Genomic DNA, 17,773 nt, shown 5'->3' with positions numbered 1-17,773 from the left:
CATTTGACCACAGATCTTTATCCCAGTCACTCTAAGAGGAGCACACTCTTTTTATTCCCACTTTGTACACAAGGAGATTGAGGCTTCGGAGGTTAGTGTCTTGCCCGACATCACACACACCTCAACTGGAAATCCTCCCTCTGTGCTCCCACCTGATCTGCCTCCACGCTGGCTCTTGTCACACTGCATTCGAGGGGCCCAGCTGTGTGCCCAAGTCTGCTCTTGCTCCTCACACTCAGGGGCGTGTCTTCTTTGTCTTTGCTGCACTCGTATGTGGCTCAGGCCCTGAAATGTGGGAAGGAGTCAAAGCAATGTGATGGATCCGTAAGCAGTTGTGCTCAGTCACCCCGGAGCAGAGGAGGGTGCTCTGCCGGGAGGGGGACTTGGAACAATGGTGCAGCTGCGGCAAAACCTGCTCCCAGCATTCTCCGTGGTCCTAGACTGGGCTGCGCATCAGAACAAGCTGCACAGTTCCACTTGCTCGTCTGCCCTAGGGTCCTGGGATGCATTTGTACATGAACCTTTCCAGGGGATTATGACACCAGGCTGGCTGGGGGACTGCTGTGCATGCCTTGCTCTGTTTTCCCCAGGAGTGCTGAGTATAGGGTGAGAGAAGGTCCTCTATGACTCGGTCTCACAAAAGAGGGAGAAAAATCGACCAGCACCACTGTCTGCTGGGACACTCACAGATGACTCATAGACAAATGGGGGAACCTAGGCTCAGAGAGGGAACGAGCTCACACAGTGGGTGGGGGCAGAGCTGGGGCTAAGCCTCGATTTCTGGTCACCTGGAATCTCAGCCCAGTCTTGCAGTTTGAACCAAAGCCTGAAGAGTAAGTGTGTGCATGGCATGGAGGAAGGGAAGCGATGGGGCGATGTGGGTGTGAGACTACATAATGCTGTCAGCTTTTGCCATGAAACCCACGAGCTGCCTCACTTAGTTAAATTTATTTCATGTTTTCCTCTTTCAGTCAGCCAAGCACGTTCAACCTCAGGCATCTCTCGTGAAGCCAGAAAGAAGGGCAGGAGAGAGTTATAAGATTTCCCTTTCAAAAGGAAAAGAAAAAAAAAATTCCTCCTATCTCTTTAGCTCTCTCTCCTTCCCTTAAGGGAAAAATATGGATCGGAGATGTTTTTAGTTGCAGCCCCTATGAATGTTTGTCTAGCTCCTCGCGGGTGCTGCGAATTTACAGCTCCGCATCTCTGAAAGTAGCTTCAGGGAGAAAGATGGTGGAATTTTATTCCTGCTAATTTAAAACAATAATAATTGTTCACGAGTTAGGAAGCATTTCTATTAAATCAATCCAATCTTTCGGAACAACTGGAACAGAATGAAGCCAAATTTCCCGACTGGGCTCCCATTGGCTTTGTGACATTCATTGATTGAGCCTGCCTTTTGTTTCAGCAAACAGTGGTTGAGAGCTGAAACAGGCCAGCGTTCTGCTAGGCACCTTGGGTGAGGAAAGGGAAGACAGTAAAGAATGAAGTGGTGATCCCAGACACGCGTGTGATTTTTCCTGTGGGGCCTAAGAGGACATGGGTGTCAGTCACTGCAACATGGCTATCGTTTTGCAGACCATGGCTCCCCTGGGTGCCTGGACACCTAGTAGCGGCTTCTACTAGTATCAGGATCCAGGAAGAAGATGAGTTCTCGGGGGAGAGAGGTTGTGGGTTCACCTGGCCAAGTCTGTGTTTGGCGAGCAGTGAATGTGGGGTGAATGCGATGGAATAGACCCCAGGATGGGGGCTGGCGCTGGCTTAAGTTGAACCAACACCTGAGTCAGACAGAGGCTTGGCTCCTCAGAGAAGTCAGGGCAGGGAAACTGAGATCTAAATTCAGAATCAAGTTGAAAGGGGAGAGTAAGTGGGAAATGGGCATCCATTTCCGATTAGAGAACAAATCCCGTGAGTCTGGCAGAAATGAGGAGAGCAGCCAGAATTGCTGTGTCAAGGGGTGAAGCTGAGCTCAAGGCTGTGTCTGTGCTGAGAACTGGTCTTTATTATGATTCCTTGTACATGCTGTGGGGTAGATCAGATGCCTGCTTGTAACCAGAACACTCACAAGGCTGCATTTTTGGGCCTGTGAGTCATCCAGGAGGAGGCGTTAGGAGGGTGATTGAGCAGAACAATCTGCATCCTAGTGGGAAGGTCTGAGCTAGGACGGAGGAACTCTATGGCATCCTAAGAGATGCCACTGTATAATGGGTTTTGCCTGGAGAAGGCAATGGCACCCCACTCCAGTACTCTTGCCTAGAAAATTCCATGGATGGAGGAGCCTGGTAGGCTACAGTCCATGGGGTCGCAGGGAGTAGGACATGACTGATCGACTTCACTTTCTTTCTTTCTATAGTTCCTTTTGGAGAAGGAAGTGGCAACCCACTCCAGTGTGCTTGCCTGGAGAATCCCATGGACGGAGGGGCCTGGTGGGCTACAGTCTATGGGGTTGCAAAGAGTCAGACACGACTAAGCAACTAACACATACATGCACACAATGGGTGTTGCCAGGCTCTCTGAGGTGAATGTGGTGGAGCAGAAGGGAGTGGCTGGGGGACCTGGAACTGGACACCTCTGTGGCAGGAGGACCATATACCCTGATTTGCCAGGGAGGGACCTGATTTGCGTCTATGTTCTTTGTAAACATGAACTCAGTCCCCCCTCATAGTCCCAAAGACTGGGTTTGGATGAGCACTGATAACGTTTGATTATCACGACATCTAAAACAAACCCAGTACTTTTGGGCCTGCCCTCCGACTGTCAACAAGCCTTTGTCTTAAAGAATGTCTCTGCCTCTTCTTCCAGTGCCAACCTTCACTAGCTTGGTAATCTCTGGCTTGCTGAACCTCAGTTTTATAAAATGGTCATCACACAAATAAATCAGGTGTTTCTTTTGCACAGTTGTCTTGACACGAACATGGATGAAAACGATGTTTGTAAGCTCTCAAGGGCTTCATAGGAGACTATGCCATCTCTCTGTCTGTCTCCCCCTCCAGGAATCAGGCCACCCCATCCTTGAGGCAGGGAAAGCATACTGACTACTCTGGGACCAAGAGGATAATGACTTCTTTTTCTCTTCTCTGCCCCCTTTCTTCTTTGTCCTGACGATTCCTGAGGTTCTGCGAAGCCACAGAGTGAAGACTCCTGGGACTGAACTTAAGGTGCCTGGGTGGGGAGGACAGGTGACTGAGCTTCAGGGGAGGGAGTGGCAGTGATTACACCTGTGCCCTCGGACCTTCTGGAAGAAGGTCCAGAGCCATATCTGCCCAAAATAAATAAATAAATAAATAAACCACATAGGCTCCATGCACAGAGAGGAAGTTCTTTTGGAAGAAGGGAGGTGGAAGCCCTGATTGCTCTGGGTGTTCAGACCACAGGGGGAGGTTGCATTTATTCAGGATTATAATGAGACTCGAAGCCATATTAAACTCAGTGTTGAAGAAAGAGGAATATTTGTCCTGGAGAAGATTTAGAGGCCAAGGGTTTATTGATCTTCTAAGAAAAGAGCTGTTCTCATTTTTAGAGTTGATGTTCAATGAGACAGGTGCCCCAAGAAGGTAGTGAGTTCCCCATCCCTGGAGGAATGGGAGCAGAAATTGCCTAACTACTTGGAAGGGATGTGAAGAAGCAGCAAAGCAGGGGCCTCAAATTGGACAGTTGACTTTCAATCTCCCTTCTAGGCCTGGGACTCTCCCAACACTAGCCTCTGCTTTTGGCAGCCAGCTGCCTTCTGAATGAGTTGCAAGCCCCATTAGCTGTGGCCTCCTCACTGGGGTGGGGCTCCAAGGGAGCGGCCCCAGCCTCCCACTCCCACCATGCAGGGCCACTGTGTGCGCAGCCTCTGGGGTGCCTCTTGCAGCTACCACCTTCCTGGAGTCAAGAATTGGATACATTGGTTTAACAAGAAAAAGGCAAAAATTATACACACACACACACACACACACACACACACACACAGAGGGAGATTTAGTCTGAAATAAGAAATGCCGTCTTGCTTTGGCCTTTTATCATAAGCCCATGGAGATGAATATTCTGACCTAATAATCAAAACAGGCTGTAATTGCAAACAGACTCTCAAGGCTGCACGGCCAAGGAGAGAGCAGATGAGATACCCGCTGAGCACAGCAGGCCTGGCCCCGCCAGCCTTCCTCCCACCCGTGGCGGATCGATGCGGCCAGCCAGCCGCGCACCATTTTGCTGGCCTGACTTGATGGAGCCCTGCTCACATTCTGCCTTCCTCCGGGGACCCAGGGCTCCCATTGCAGGAGAACCTGCTCAGAGGAAGCCAGCTCCTGCTCCTATCCTGAGAAAAACATGACTAACTCCCCTGCAGCATCCTGAAAAGCAGAAGGAGGAGGGACGGAGGCTGTGCTCCCAGCCCTCCTGACCTCCACCTCCTCCTGGCTCTGGAAGATGTTCTCCCGGGTGTGCCACCAAAGCTGGAAGGCCTTTGTGTCCCCTCCCTGCTCCCACCTCCTTTCTGTGTTTTGTTTCAGACACACCCTCAGCTCAAATTTGCTTTGAAGGTCAGTAATTTCCACTCCTTTTCAAAACAGCTGCCCAGGTCTTTTGGGACCCAAATGTTGATTCTCTGTACTGAGGAATGAGTCTCCCTCAACAAGTACATTCCAGAAATATCCATCCAGCATCTTCAGTGGGCAAGACATCCAGAGGGACCAGCATGAGCCAGGCATGGGCCCCGTCCCCAGGACATTCCCAGTAGCAAGGATTCAACCGCCAATAGGGGACCAGGAGCCCATCTGTGCCCCTCTTAGGAGCTATGGGAATTCTGAGGGTTGGGTTTTGAGGTAGTAAAGGGTTTTGAGCCAAGTGTTCAGTAAGAGGAGGATTGATATAATGAGTTGACTAGGAAGGGGTCTACCAGGTGGGGGCTTCCCAGGTGGTGTTCTGATAAAGAACCCGCCTACCGGTGCAGGTGACATAAGAAACTTGGGTTTAATTCCTGGGTTGGGAAGATCCCCTGGAGGAGGGCATGACAACCCACTCCAGTATTCTTGTCTGGAGAATCCCACGGACAGAGGAGCCTGGCAGGCTATGGTTCACAGGGTTGCAAAGAGTCAGACACAACTGAAGTAATTAACACACACACATACTCTCACACACACGCACACACACACACACACACACCAAGTGGATGAGACTACCTAAGCAAGGAAGTGATAGTGATAGTGAAGTCGCTCAGTCGTGTCCAACTCTTTGCGACCCCATGGACAGTAGCCAACCCAGCTCCTCCGTCCATGGTTGCCATTTCCTTCTCCAGGGGATCTTCCCGACCCAGGGATCGAACCCAGGTCTCCCGCATTGTAGGCAGACACTTCACCATCTGAGCCACCAGGGAAGGCCAAGCAAGGAAGAGGCTGGGCAAATCAGTGGTGAGGTTCAAGATGGTCTGGTGGTCTATTGTGACTGGTGTCTGGGGTCTGGGGTTTTATGATGGTGGAGCCTGTGTGGGGAGATGAAGTTGGAAAGGTATGTGGGTTGAGATCACATTGTAATGGGCTTTAGAGAACTTGCTGAGGAGCTTAACTTCAACCCCAAAGAATTAGGGTTCCCTGGAGGATGAGAAGCAGAACTGAGATTCAGAGGTGACCTTCTGATAGTGACGTAGGGGATGGATATTAGAAGGGAAGGTGGAGACAGGGGCTAGAGGAAGGCGTCCAGGTGGAGGAGATGCAAGTCTGGCTCAGAGCAGCATTGGTGGGAAGGAGGGACGGAGTCTGGGCACAGTTTCTTCTTGAAAATGTCCTAGCAGGCCAAAGTCTTTGCTTGGATGCTGGGTGGCATTGTCAAAGGATCACCAGGTTGGTGGCATCAGGGGCTGAAGAGCAATGTCATGACTCCAAGTTTTGTATATTTTCATTTTGGAATAACTTTAGATTCACAGAAAGTTGCAAAGATAGTACAGAGTGGTCTCGTCTCCTGGCTTCCCCTGGTGGTTACATCTTACAGAATTATAGTATGATATCAAATGAGACCACACTTGACCCTGGGACTTCGGACAAACCCCATCCTCGCCTGCACAGGCTTGACGGGACGCCAGCCAGGCTCCAACCCAGACTGTCTGCAACCAAGGCAAATCCTCACCTCGGCTGCCGCTCCCCCTGAATTGCTTGCTTGCTCTTTGAGTACAGTGTTGTTTTTTTTTTTTTTTTTTTCTGGAGACAATGTGAAGACCTAAGAGGACTGCCTCCTGATCCTTCTCCAAATATGCAATGGAGTCCTTGTCTGTAGACAGTCCTGCTGGAATTCTAGACTTTCAGATGGGGAGGGTGCCGGCTGTCCTGCCTCAAGTGCACCCTCCACTCTGGATGGTCCCAAGGCCTCCAGCTGCTCTACTGCTCTGGTCTCTCCCCTGCTTTTCTGTCTGACCTTGGGTTGGCACTTCCCCTGTTCCAGAGGCTTCCATGGCACCCTCGTGCTTGTTGATTTTAGTCAGACTCTTCAAGCCGACGTCTCCGCTCTCCTCAGGTTACACCCTCTGTATTCCCCACCCCTTCACTCCTCCCTGCTTGTGCTGTGGACCCCCTGCAGGTCTTGTGGGCACTGTGGTGACTCTCTGCTCAGCAGGAGTCTTTCCCAGGGTCTGAGGTCCAGGGTGGGCTCGATTCCTCCATCATCTCTGCCTGGACCCACCTGGATCCATCCTTTCCTGACAGCTGTGCACTCTGCCTGGCGGGACGTTTCCAAGCTCCTTGGATGGGGGAGAGAAATGAGATTCCCCAGTACTAGAATCCAACCAGGCAGAGCCTTAGGTTGTGGCTACGTTTTACTGATTTCTGTCTCTCTAAAAATGCTATTTTCCTACTGAGGGAAGTATTTCATAACTAAGGCAGCCACCTCAGCCAGAAGCTTGCTAGTGGGGGTCCCAGGAGGGCAGTGTGACCTGGGGCCCAGAGTGGGGTGGAGGGAGGTCATGCTCTTAGACTTCACTTGCAGAGCTGAAGGCTCTACTGAGGGCATTCGACCCTTCTTTACCAAGTGCCTCCCTGGGTGCCAGGCTTGGATGTCCCTGAGGGTCTTTGAAGTACCCTGAGAGGCCTGAGAGAAAAAAGCACTTGCTTTGTTTCTTCAGGGGGCTCTATTTCCTCTGTCTCACTGTTTTCAGAAACAAGCCCTGGGAGGTTTCTCTTTTAAAGGGAAACCGAGGGAGGCCCCAAAGAAAAGTGCTGTTCCTTGGACACGTGGGGAGGTGTTGCACAGCTGTGCTTGGTTCACTTGTTCCCTTGCTCGTGGACTCACTCAGTGGTTTGGCAGGTCTGCACTGAGCACTCGCCGAATGCCAGGAGCCTCCAGAGCTCCGGGTGAGCAATGCGGGCCGAGCCGAGGCTGGGTTCTCCGGGAGCTCCATGTCCCCTGTCCATTGGCTGGCTCCTTAGGATGCGGTGGACTGGCCTCCAGGCTGCCCTGCCTGCAGCTCTGCTGGAGTCCCTCCTGTCTCCCCAGGGTGAGACCCAGCCTGCCTCCTTCAGCGACCCCCAGGAACCCTGGCTTTCCCTGTCTCCACCTCCTTGGCCAGCTCCTGACTTGGCTCAGCTTCGGGGCAAGGCTCCATCCTCCCCTGGGCTTTGGCAGCACCAGCAGCCAGACCAGTTGCCCAGGTTGGGGTGACATTTCTCATGGCACCACATGGGATCAGCTGCAGCTGCATTCACTAGCTCCCGGCAGGAGGGCCTCCCAGCTTTCCCTGTCCCGGGTGAATTGCTCATCTGTCCCTAGAGCCCTCTTCATGCTACCTGCCCTTAGGAACGCCCGCCACGTGCTGGAAGCTACGTTGGGGCTTGTACTCCACTGCCCTGGTAACATTTTCTGGTTTCCAAATGACCTCAGTGTGCCTCTGTGTCGCTCTCACTATTGATTTCTGTATCATTGACACCTGGGCCCAAGGACCCACAGCAAATGTTTGTGAATGAGTAAGTGAGGGCATTTGGGAAAGGCTCCCTGAAGGATGAAAGTTTGAGGAGATGGTATGTCAGAGGTTTCGGGGTGTCAGAGGAAGAACTTGGGTCTCGGGGGCCTGGGAGGAGGATCCATGTGGTTATGGGCGAGAAGAACTCACTGAGGAGCAGAGCTGCTGGTAAGACTGACGGTAAAGGAGGGCAAGTTGAAGAATCCGAGCAGCCTTGACAGACACTGACGGTTCGGACTTGAACCTGATAGAAGTCAGTAGTGATTTTTTTTTGGCCACACCATGCAGCATGTGGGATCTTAGTTCCCTGCCCAGGAACTGAATCCCTGCTGCTTGCAATGGAAGCAGTCTTAACCACTGGACTGCCAGGAAAGTCCCCAGGGATGGTTTTTGAGAAAGGGAATGATGGTAGTTTATTTATTTTTAAGTCACTTACTATGAGTGTGGATAGAACGTGTACTCAAAGGGGGAATAATTGAGAAACAGAATATTTAGAATATTTGGAAGACTCTTGTGACAGCTTCTTTAAAATATATGTATTTAATGTAGCTCCAAATAGTGAAAAGGGACAAGCTAAACTAAAAAGACAACATGATGGTGAGAACAATAGGTTTTCCAATTATTCTGTCTACCTAGAATCGAAGAGGCTATCTTCTCGGAAGGGCTCACCTATAATTCGAGTGGTAATACTCGTGAGTCTTTAACTCGACTTTCTCTTTGCTGTATAAAAATAATCTGATTTTCTCATGGTCTGTCCCTGCAGCCATCAGAATATAATTATTGAGAGAAATGGTTAGTCTCAGCCTTGTTCATCAAGTGGTACATCAGCCTTCCTAGGTAAATGAGGCACTAGATTTTTGTTAAGGAAAGCTGGATACAATTTTTGTCACACAATTATGTGGACACATTTAGCATACCTGCCAGGATGAAAAACACCTTAGGGGCTCAAAAGCTTGCCAGGTGTATTTATGCGTGTTAGAGGTGTCATGCTTTTCCCAGGACCCTTATCTGTTTCGAAAGTAGCAGCAGCTAGAAATGAAGTCTCTATGGTCTGTTTATTGTTGGCGTCTGATGTGAGGCGTTAATGATCAAGTTAAAGGACACTGGAAACATGCACACACGCACCCTGAGCATGTCTGTGTAAGCATGCAGACATGCGCACATTCATGCATGCAAACTCCACACATACGTGCACACATATGCACACGCACATACGACAGCCTGGAACTAAACATCAGGCTGATGATTTACCTCCAGGATGTTATTGCTGGAAAGGGTTTTGAAATCATCTAGGCTAACCCCTCATCTTATATAGAAGGAGCTCACTGCAGCCTAGAGAGGGCAACTCAGCAAAGGGAATCCCATTAGGGGAATTGATGGCTGAATCCAATCCCAATAAGCCCACAACCACGACAGTTATCTATAGCAAAATGTTCCTGCCAGGCTGTGCTTATCCTCAAAAGGGCTGTGTTGCCTTCTTCAGAGTCCCAATCTCCATCAAGGATACCCGCTTTAGACAATGCTGGCTGCACCACAATTCATGTTTAATAAAAGGAGCTGGACATGTCCTCAGAATTGGTCTCTATACAGGCTAAATTCCATTGTATCCATTTGGTTCCTCCAGGTTGGAAAAACATGTGGATTAAAACTGCCCCAGAGAATGGTGTCCTCATACCCTGAGCTGCTTCTAGTTTAACACCCTTGCCAGGTGGATGACTGATTTCTTGGAGTTTGGTCTTTGGAGTCTGCTTCCATTTTACTCCATCCCTTCCTCTTTCTCCATTTCCCTTCTCAGTTAGTTGTGGGGAGGAATTATTGTTCTCTGCAGTGTTTAACCAATAAGACTTCATCCCATACCTGCCATGTACAAGCTTGCCTGGGTGGACGGTGGCAGGGATGCAGAGGAGGCCATTGTGGGCTCAGCACGGGGTGGGTCCTTATCAACAAATATCATAATTTCCTGGGAATCAGGGAATGCCTCTTATCATTTGTTCATCCATTTTTTAAATTTATTTTTTATTTTATTTTTTAACTTTACAATATTGTATTGGTTTTGCCATATATCAACATGAATCCGCCACAGATATACATGTGTTCCCCATGCTGAACCCTCCTCCCTCCCCGTACCATCCCTCTGGGTCATCCCAGTGCACCTAAACTTTTTATTTTGTATTCGGGTATAGCTGATTTATTTTCTTGGGCTCCAAAATCACTGTAGATGGTGACTGTAGCCATGAAATTAAAAGATGCTTGCTCCTTGGAAGAAAAGCTATGACAAATCTAGACAGCATATTAAAAAGCAGAGACATTACTTTGCTGACAAAAGTCCACATAGTCAAAGCTATGGTTTTTCCAGTAGTCATGTGTGGATGTGAGAGTTGGACCATAAAGAAAGTTGAACGCCGAAAATTTGATGCTTTTGAACTGTGGTGTTGGAGAAGACTTTTGAGAGTCCCTGGGGCTGCAAGGAGATCAAAACAGTGAATCCTCAAGGAAATCAGTCCTGAATATTCATTGGAAGGACTGATGCTGAAACTGAAACTCCAATATTTTGGCCACCTGATGCAAAGAACCAACTCACTGGAAAAGACCCTGATGCTGGAAAAGATTGAAGGCATGAGGAGAAGGGGATGACAGAGAACGAGATGGTTGGATGGCATCACCAACTTGATGGACATGAGTTTGAGCAAGCTCTGCGAGTTGGTAATGTGCAGGGAAGCCAGGTGTGCTGCAGTCCAGAGGGTCCCAAAGAGTAGGGCACAACTCAGGGACTGGACTGAACTAATAGCTGATTAACAAACAATGCTGTGATAGCTTCAGGTGAATATCTAAGGGACTCAGCTGCGTGTGTACATGTATCCAAGGGCCCTAGAGGCTCAGACGATAAAGGAATCTTTCTGCAATGCAGGAGACCTGGGTTTGATCTCTGGGTCAGGAAGGTCCCCTGGAGAAAGGAATGTCTACCCATTCCAGTATTCTTGCCTGGAGAATTCCATGGGCAGAGGAGCCTGGTGGGCTACAGTCCCTGGGGTTGCAAAGAGTCAGACATGACTGAGCAACTAATGCATCATCATCATCATACATGTATCTGTTCTCCCCTAAACTCCCCTCCCATCCGGCCTGCCATATCACATTGAGCAGAGTTCCATGTGCTATACAGTAGGTCCTTGTTGGTTATCCATTTAAAATACAACAGTGTGTATGTGTCCATTCCAGATCAGACCTGTAGTACATGGTATTTCTTGCACTGAAATGCAGTATTTCATTTGCCTATGTGATAGGGTCATGCTTTCCCATCTATGCATGTTGCTTAATTATTTTAATATTTTCAGATAAACATCTATGGAAATCTCCCCATATGGCAGATAAATGATCCCAAAGACGTTTTTCTCCTATATGATGTCACTTTGCTCCTCCCACAGTCCTAGGAGATGGTTACTATTGTTACTGCCATTTTTCAGATGTGATGCCTGCCTGTATTTTGCTTTAGGAAATGGCAAGGACGCAGCTCACTGCTGAAGACACAATGTTATGCGGTCAGAGAAGGTATCCAGGAGTGGGTGGCCTTTGAGTTGGACCTGACAGAATTGGAAAAGTAGAGAAAAGAGGATGGAGCCTTCTAGAACACAGAGAGGGGAGACTTGGAAACACAGGCAAGGGGAAGAAAAGGTTTGTTGTGACTCTATGTTGCAAGCAATAGGATGAGACTCAAACTAATTCAAATTGAAAACAGGACTGAGAACTGGGTGTAGACGCTAGGCTGACCTGTCATTGAGAGGCTCATCTTGAACAAACTACCTGGGACCCGCCAGTTCGTGGTCCAGTGCAAGGTGCCCTGGACCCAGAAGGCTGGTCTCCCTGGAGCAGCGGCAGAGCCTGGGTTCTGCAAGAGTGGGGGAGCCATCTGTGGGTCTAGCCTGTGTGCTGGGCTGAGCTGCTCTTGTCACTGGGGACTAGCCCTTGGTGGGCTAATTGGGCTCAACCAGCCCTGACTGGGCTCCATCAGCGGGAGATCTGGGCTTCTGGTGATGGGGCCCTGGCCAGGCCTGAAAACTTCTCTGATGGGGGAGACTTGAGCTAAGGTGAGCCAGAAAGAATGAAGGATATTCCAGGGAAAGGGGCTTGATGGGAAGGGCGTTCAGGCAGACTGAGGTCCTTGCGCATGGTGGATGGAGAAACAACGCGGCATCGGCTGAGCAGCCGCTTATGCCCCTCACTTCCTGTCACAGCCTCTCTGTGCCTCATTTTCCCTGTTGATAAAGTGAAAATAGTAGGGGTATTCGCTGACGGAGTAATTGTGAAGTATAAATAACGGATTACTTACAGCGGTGAGAAAGTCCCAGGGAGCCAAAGGTCTTAACAGATATCAGCTGTTAGGAGTATTACCATCTCTATTATGGCTCAAAAATCAGCCGTGTGATGTGTGTGTGCATGTGTGTGCATGCATGTGCATGTGTGTGTGTGTGTGTGTGTGTGTACACAGGGTGCAGGGTGAGGACCGTCCCTGTGGGCTCCCAGGGTTTGGATTTAACTCTGAGACTTTGAGAAGCCATGGACCCTTCGCCTGAAGGTGAGAGACCTGACCAAGTTTGTAGCTTTAGAAAGTTCTCCATGGTGAAGGTCTGGATGGTAGACTGGAAGGGGGATGCCAAGAGGTGGGGAGACAGTGACAGGTAGGCCCTCACCAGCCTGTGGCAGGAAAACTGGGGAGCAGGGCCAGTTTTGGGGTAGAGTCCACTGGTCTTGACTAATTGGAGAATGTGAGCAGAGGTGAGTAGAAATGACCAGCTATCTACTAGAACAACAGTTGCTCCAGGGTCTGTCCACTAGGAGAAGAGGAGGAGGATCAGGTTCTGTGGGCAGGTGGGGGGCAGTCAGGGGTGGTGAGGGTACTGGCAGGATTTCCTGATGGGGGGACACCATGCCTCTAGTAATGGGACTTACTCATTTGAGCAGCCATCCAGGGAGCAATGCCAAGAGGCAGGTGGCCCTATGGGATGAGTAAGCAGCTTAGCAGGTGGGCCTGGGGCTGGAGAGAGAGCTGGGACATCTTTAGGTGATTTAGACCCCAGAGAGCATGTATGCAGTGAGCCTCAATCAGGAGACATTTGGCAATGTTTAGAGGCATTTTTCGGAGAAGGCAATGGCACCCCACTCCAGTACTTTTGCCTGGAAAATCCCATGGATGGAGGAGCCTGGTGGGCTCCAGTCCATGGGGTCACTAAGAGTCGGGCATGACTGAGGGACTTCACTTTTGCTTTTCACTTTCATGCATTGGAGAAGGAAATGGCAACCCACTCCAGTGTTCTTGCCTGGAGAATCCCAGGGATGGGGGGAGCCTGGTGGGCTGCTGTCTATGGGGTTGCACAGAGTCGGACACGACTGAAGCGATGTAGCAGCATCAGAGGCATTTTGGGGCTTCCCTGGTGGCTCAATAGATAAAGAATCCGCCTGCAATGCAGGAGACCTGGGTTCAATCCCTGGGTCGGGAGGATCCCCTGGAGGAGGAATGGCAAACCCACTCGAGTATTCTTGCCTAGGAGATCCCATGGACAGAGGAGCCTGGCAGGCTATAATCCGTGGGGTCAAAAAGAGCCAGACATGACTGACTTAGTGACTAAGCCACCACCAGAGACATTTTTGGTTGTCTTGACTGGTGGGTGTTATTGGCATCTAGTAACCAGGGACCAGGGATGCTGCGAAAGATCTTACTGGAGCCAGGACAGCTTCACAAAATATATCCAGCCCCAAATGTCCTTTGTGCCCAGGTAGAGAACCCTAAAGCTGAGTGTAAAGAGAAAAGCCCCAAAGATGGAGCCAGAGAAGCGCCCACATTTTGGGGATATAGTGGTCTTGAATGTCTCCTCATCTCAGGGAGCTTCTCTGACACCTGGAGGCTGTCACCGCAGGCTGACCCCCCAGACTGTCATAATTCCAGTTCGGCAACCAAGACACTTTCTCTTTAACCTGAGTAAAACATTTTCCAAGTCAGGAAATTTGTGTAGTTGTAGGTATGGATTTCGCTCATTCATTCACTGGGTGCTTGACTGAGCACAGAGATGCTGGGCTACTCATGTCCATCCCCAGCCCTGCTTCACGCCCGAGGCTGTCCTCTCACCTCTCTCTGCCGCTCTATCTCCTCCACGCTGTGTAGGCATGTCCTGATTCCAGCGACCTTTGGTGCCTTTTCTCCATCCACGCCCCAATTTATTGCCAAACTCATAAAAAGCAAAACTTGGGAGAGAGAGATTGAGTTTGCTTCTCGCAGCAGAATTTGATTTAGAGCCAAGAAGGTGGCAATCGCTGCAAAGCGGAGATGGGCTATTTCGGGAGTGTGGTGAATGATTTTTTTTTTTTTTCCATCTCCAAATGACCTTACATATATTCCATCTCCCGCCCGCCCCTGTGTTGGGATTGACGGAGGGTGGGCGACGGGGCTCCCCTGGGTCCTGCTGCTGCTTCTGATCAATCTGTCTGATGGGCAGGAGAAGCAGGACCGCCTGGGCAGCTGGCCGGCTGGCTGGGCCCGCAGTTTAACATGTGGGGTTTGGGTGGACACAGCAGGCTCTGTGGTCACCAGCGCATGCCGGCTGGATTGGATGGGGGCTGTCCACTGGCACTAGGGGCTCTGTCTGCTAGGAGAGGTGGTGGGCACATCTGTCAGTGATCTCTGCGTCCCTCGGGGTCTTCCTCCTTGTGCTCCCTGGTTCTCTGCGTTCCTTGTCCTCACCAGTGTCAACTTTTCAGGTTTTCCTATGTGTCATGGCCAAACCTGCTTCAAGATACCAGAAAGTGCTTTCATCCTGGGTCAGGAGTCCAAAGACTTGGGTTTGGAGCTTCTCCATTACCGGTGAACAGGGCCACTTTCAGAGGAATTCTTTTAGTCTCCAAGCCTCCATTTTCTAATCTGTAAAATGGGTTGACATTATTGTAGCAGTATAACTCACCTTCTGGGAGTATCAAGAGGATCAAAAGAATTTGAGGTGTGGCATCAGGGGACTCAGGCTTCACTCTCAGCTCCCCTCTCCATCAGTTCAGGAATGTGGTGGATGTTTTCTAGCCTCAGTTTCTCCATCACTGATGAAGACCAAGTAAAACTGGGGAGTGTGTGGGGTTTTGTGATTCATAAACACTTCATTGGAAGGACTGATGCTAAAGCTAAAGCTCCAGTACTTTGGCCACCTGATGCAGAGAGCCGATTCATTATAAAAGACTGATGCTGGGAAAGGCTGAAGGCAAAAGGAGCAGGGTTTCCCAGGTGGCTCCGTGATAAAGAATCCTCCTGCCAAAGCAGGAGACACAAATACATGTGTTCAATCCCTGGGTCAGGAAGATCCCCTGGGGAAGGAGATGGCAACCCACTGCAGTATTCTTGCCTGGAAAAGTCCATGGATATAGAGGAGCCTAGTGGGGTATAGTCCATGGGGTTACAAAGAGTTGTTCATGACTGAGTGACTGAGCACATACACAAAGGAGAAGGTGACCGCAGAGGATGAGATGGTTAGATAGCATCACCAACTCAATGGATACGAATCTGAGCAAACTCTGGAAGATAATGGAGGACATGGGAGCCTGGAGTGCTGTAGTCCATGGGGTCTCAAAGAATCAGACACAACTTAGCAACTGAAAAACAACAAGTACTTCAAGGAAGGCTTCTGAGAGGTTCTGCTTAGTGGGATTGGGGCTGGCTTGTCCTGTCTGCTTCCTCAGGCCCAGCCACTGCCTGTGATCCCCCTCCCTGGGCAGCTAGGCTGCCACTCTGCCAGAAATTTAGGGGTCACGTCTCCTGGAAGGCAAGAGGGGGCTGTTTTGTTAAGGGGAGCATTTTGATTTGGCTGTATCAAAGGCCCCAGGGCTTCCCTGGTGGCTCTGCTGGTAAAGAACCTACCTGCAATGCAGGAGACCTGGGTTCGATTCCTGGGTTGGGAAGATCCCCTGGAGAAGGGAAAGGCTACACACTCCAGTATTCTGGCCTGGAGAATTCCATGGGCTGTATAGTCTGTGGGGTCGCAAAGAGTCAGACACAACTGATCGGCTTTTACTTAACTTAAGGCCCCATGTAGAAGTAAATATACTCACCCGTTATTTCCAAGAATGTGCCTAGAAGACATCCTTGCCCCCCTCCCTTGACTCCTTACCATCCTGTACATCTCTCCTCACCTTATCTCGTCCCAGCTTCGTGCCCCTTTGCCGGTCCTCACCAAGAGTGGGGCCAAGTGACGGCTGCAGAAAAATGAGGATGGAGGGCGTTGGCTGGCAATGGTCATTTCCACGTCTTACTTGACAACAAGAAAATGAGAGCTGAAACTCAAATCTTACGTTTTTAGGCAGAATTAACACGTCTCCTATCCCATCACTTCATGGCAAATAGATGGGGAAATGATGGAAACAGTGAGAGACTTTATTTTCTTGGAGCTCCAAAATCACTGCAGATGGTGACTGCAGCCATTACATTAAAAGACCCTTGCTCCTTGGAAGAAAAGCTACAACAAACCTAGACAGCATATTAAAAAGCAGAGACATCGCTTTGCCGACAAAGGTCCGTTTAGTTAAGGCTATGGTTTTTCCAGTGGTCATGTATGGATGTGAGAGTTGGACTATAAAGAAAGCTGAGCACCAAAGAATTGATGCTTTTGAATTGTGATGATGGAGAAGACTCTTGAGAGTCCCTCGGACTGGATGGAGATCAAACCAGTCAATCCTCAAGGAAATCAGTCCTGAATCTTCATTGGAAGGACTGATGCTGAAGCTGAAACTCCAATATTTTGGCTGCCTGATGTGAGGAACTGACTCATTTGAAAAGACCCTGATGCTGGGAAAGATTGAAGGTGGGAGGAGAAGGGGATGACAGAGATGAGATGGTTGGATGGCATCACTGACTCTATGGACATGAGTTTGAGTAGGCTTCGGGAGTTGGTGATGGACAGGGAAGCCTGGCATACTGCAGTCCATGGGGTTGCAGAGTCAGACATGACTGAGCGACTGAACTGAACTGAACTGAACATGTCTCTGCATTAACATGGCTGTGTTAAAACAGGAACTCAAAAGCAGTCATAATGCCGGAGACCTACAGGATATGCAGAGGTGGAGGTGCCACCATGGTGGAGATTGGGGTTCATGGGAGCTCAGAATCCTGGAGTCCTAAGCCTGTTGCCCCTGCAACAGCATGGTGGGTGATATACTCACCTGAGGAAGGGGGGGCAGATGGTTGGGCAGAAGCGACAATCCCGATTCTGTCATCAGTTGCATCCCCCTTGGAGAGGGCATGGTGCTCTCCACTCACAAGATCAGGTGGGAGCCTGGATTCTAGGGAGTATGGGGAGCTTTGCAGGGACACTTCCAGCAAATGGGCTGGAGACAGTGAGATGGGCAGGTTCACCTCCCTCTTATGACAGAGCAGAAGTCAAGAGGCTGACTTTCTCAGTGAGGCCAGTGAGGCCAGTGAGGGGCCGAGGCAGAGAGGACCTGAGTCCCTTTGCTGGGCATTCACTGCTTCCCACCACAGCACATCCCTCCCCTCATTGTAGGGGGTAAGTTCTCTCTCATCAAACTCAAAACATATCCATTTTCATATTTAAAAAAATCTTGATTCTGTAGGTCTTTACTTATGAACAGGGTAAAACAGGGCTTGGTGTATTAAGAAGAGAGGGAGGAAGAAATAGCATTTATGAAGCTGTGTTGTGTTTCCCAGGATTTCTTTCTCTCTCTCCTTTTCTCCTTAAAATCCTAACCACTTCCTTGGTGGCTCAGTTAGTAAAAAATCTTCATGCAATGCAAGAGACCCAGGTTCAATCCCTGGGTCAGGAAGATCCCCTGGAGTAGGAAATGGCAACCCACTCCAGTACTCTTGCC

The 17,773-nt window shown here is 49.8% G+C and overlaps 1 long non-coding RNA gene across 1 annotated transcript in view; it reads left to right on the top strand.

The window, feature by feature from the left end:
- Positions 1 to 17,773, top strand: part of LOC112444769 (uncharacterized) — a 66,436-nt gene that overhangs the window by 45,222 nt on the left and 3,441 nt on the right. The window lies entirely within an intron of this gene.

This window comes from Bos taurus, chromosome 28, assembly GCF_002263795.3.
Source record: "Bos taurus isolate L1 Dominette 01449 registration number 42190680 breed Hereford chromosome 28, ARS-UCD2.0, whole genome shotgun sequence".
Lineage (NCBI taxonomy): Eukaryota > Metazoa > Chordata > Mammalia > Artiodactyla > Bovidae > Bos > Bos taurus.
The sequence above is the reverse complement of the archived record's forward strand: the minus strand, read 5'-3'. Positions and strand labels throughout refer to the sequence as shown.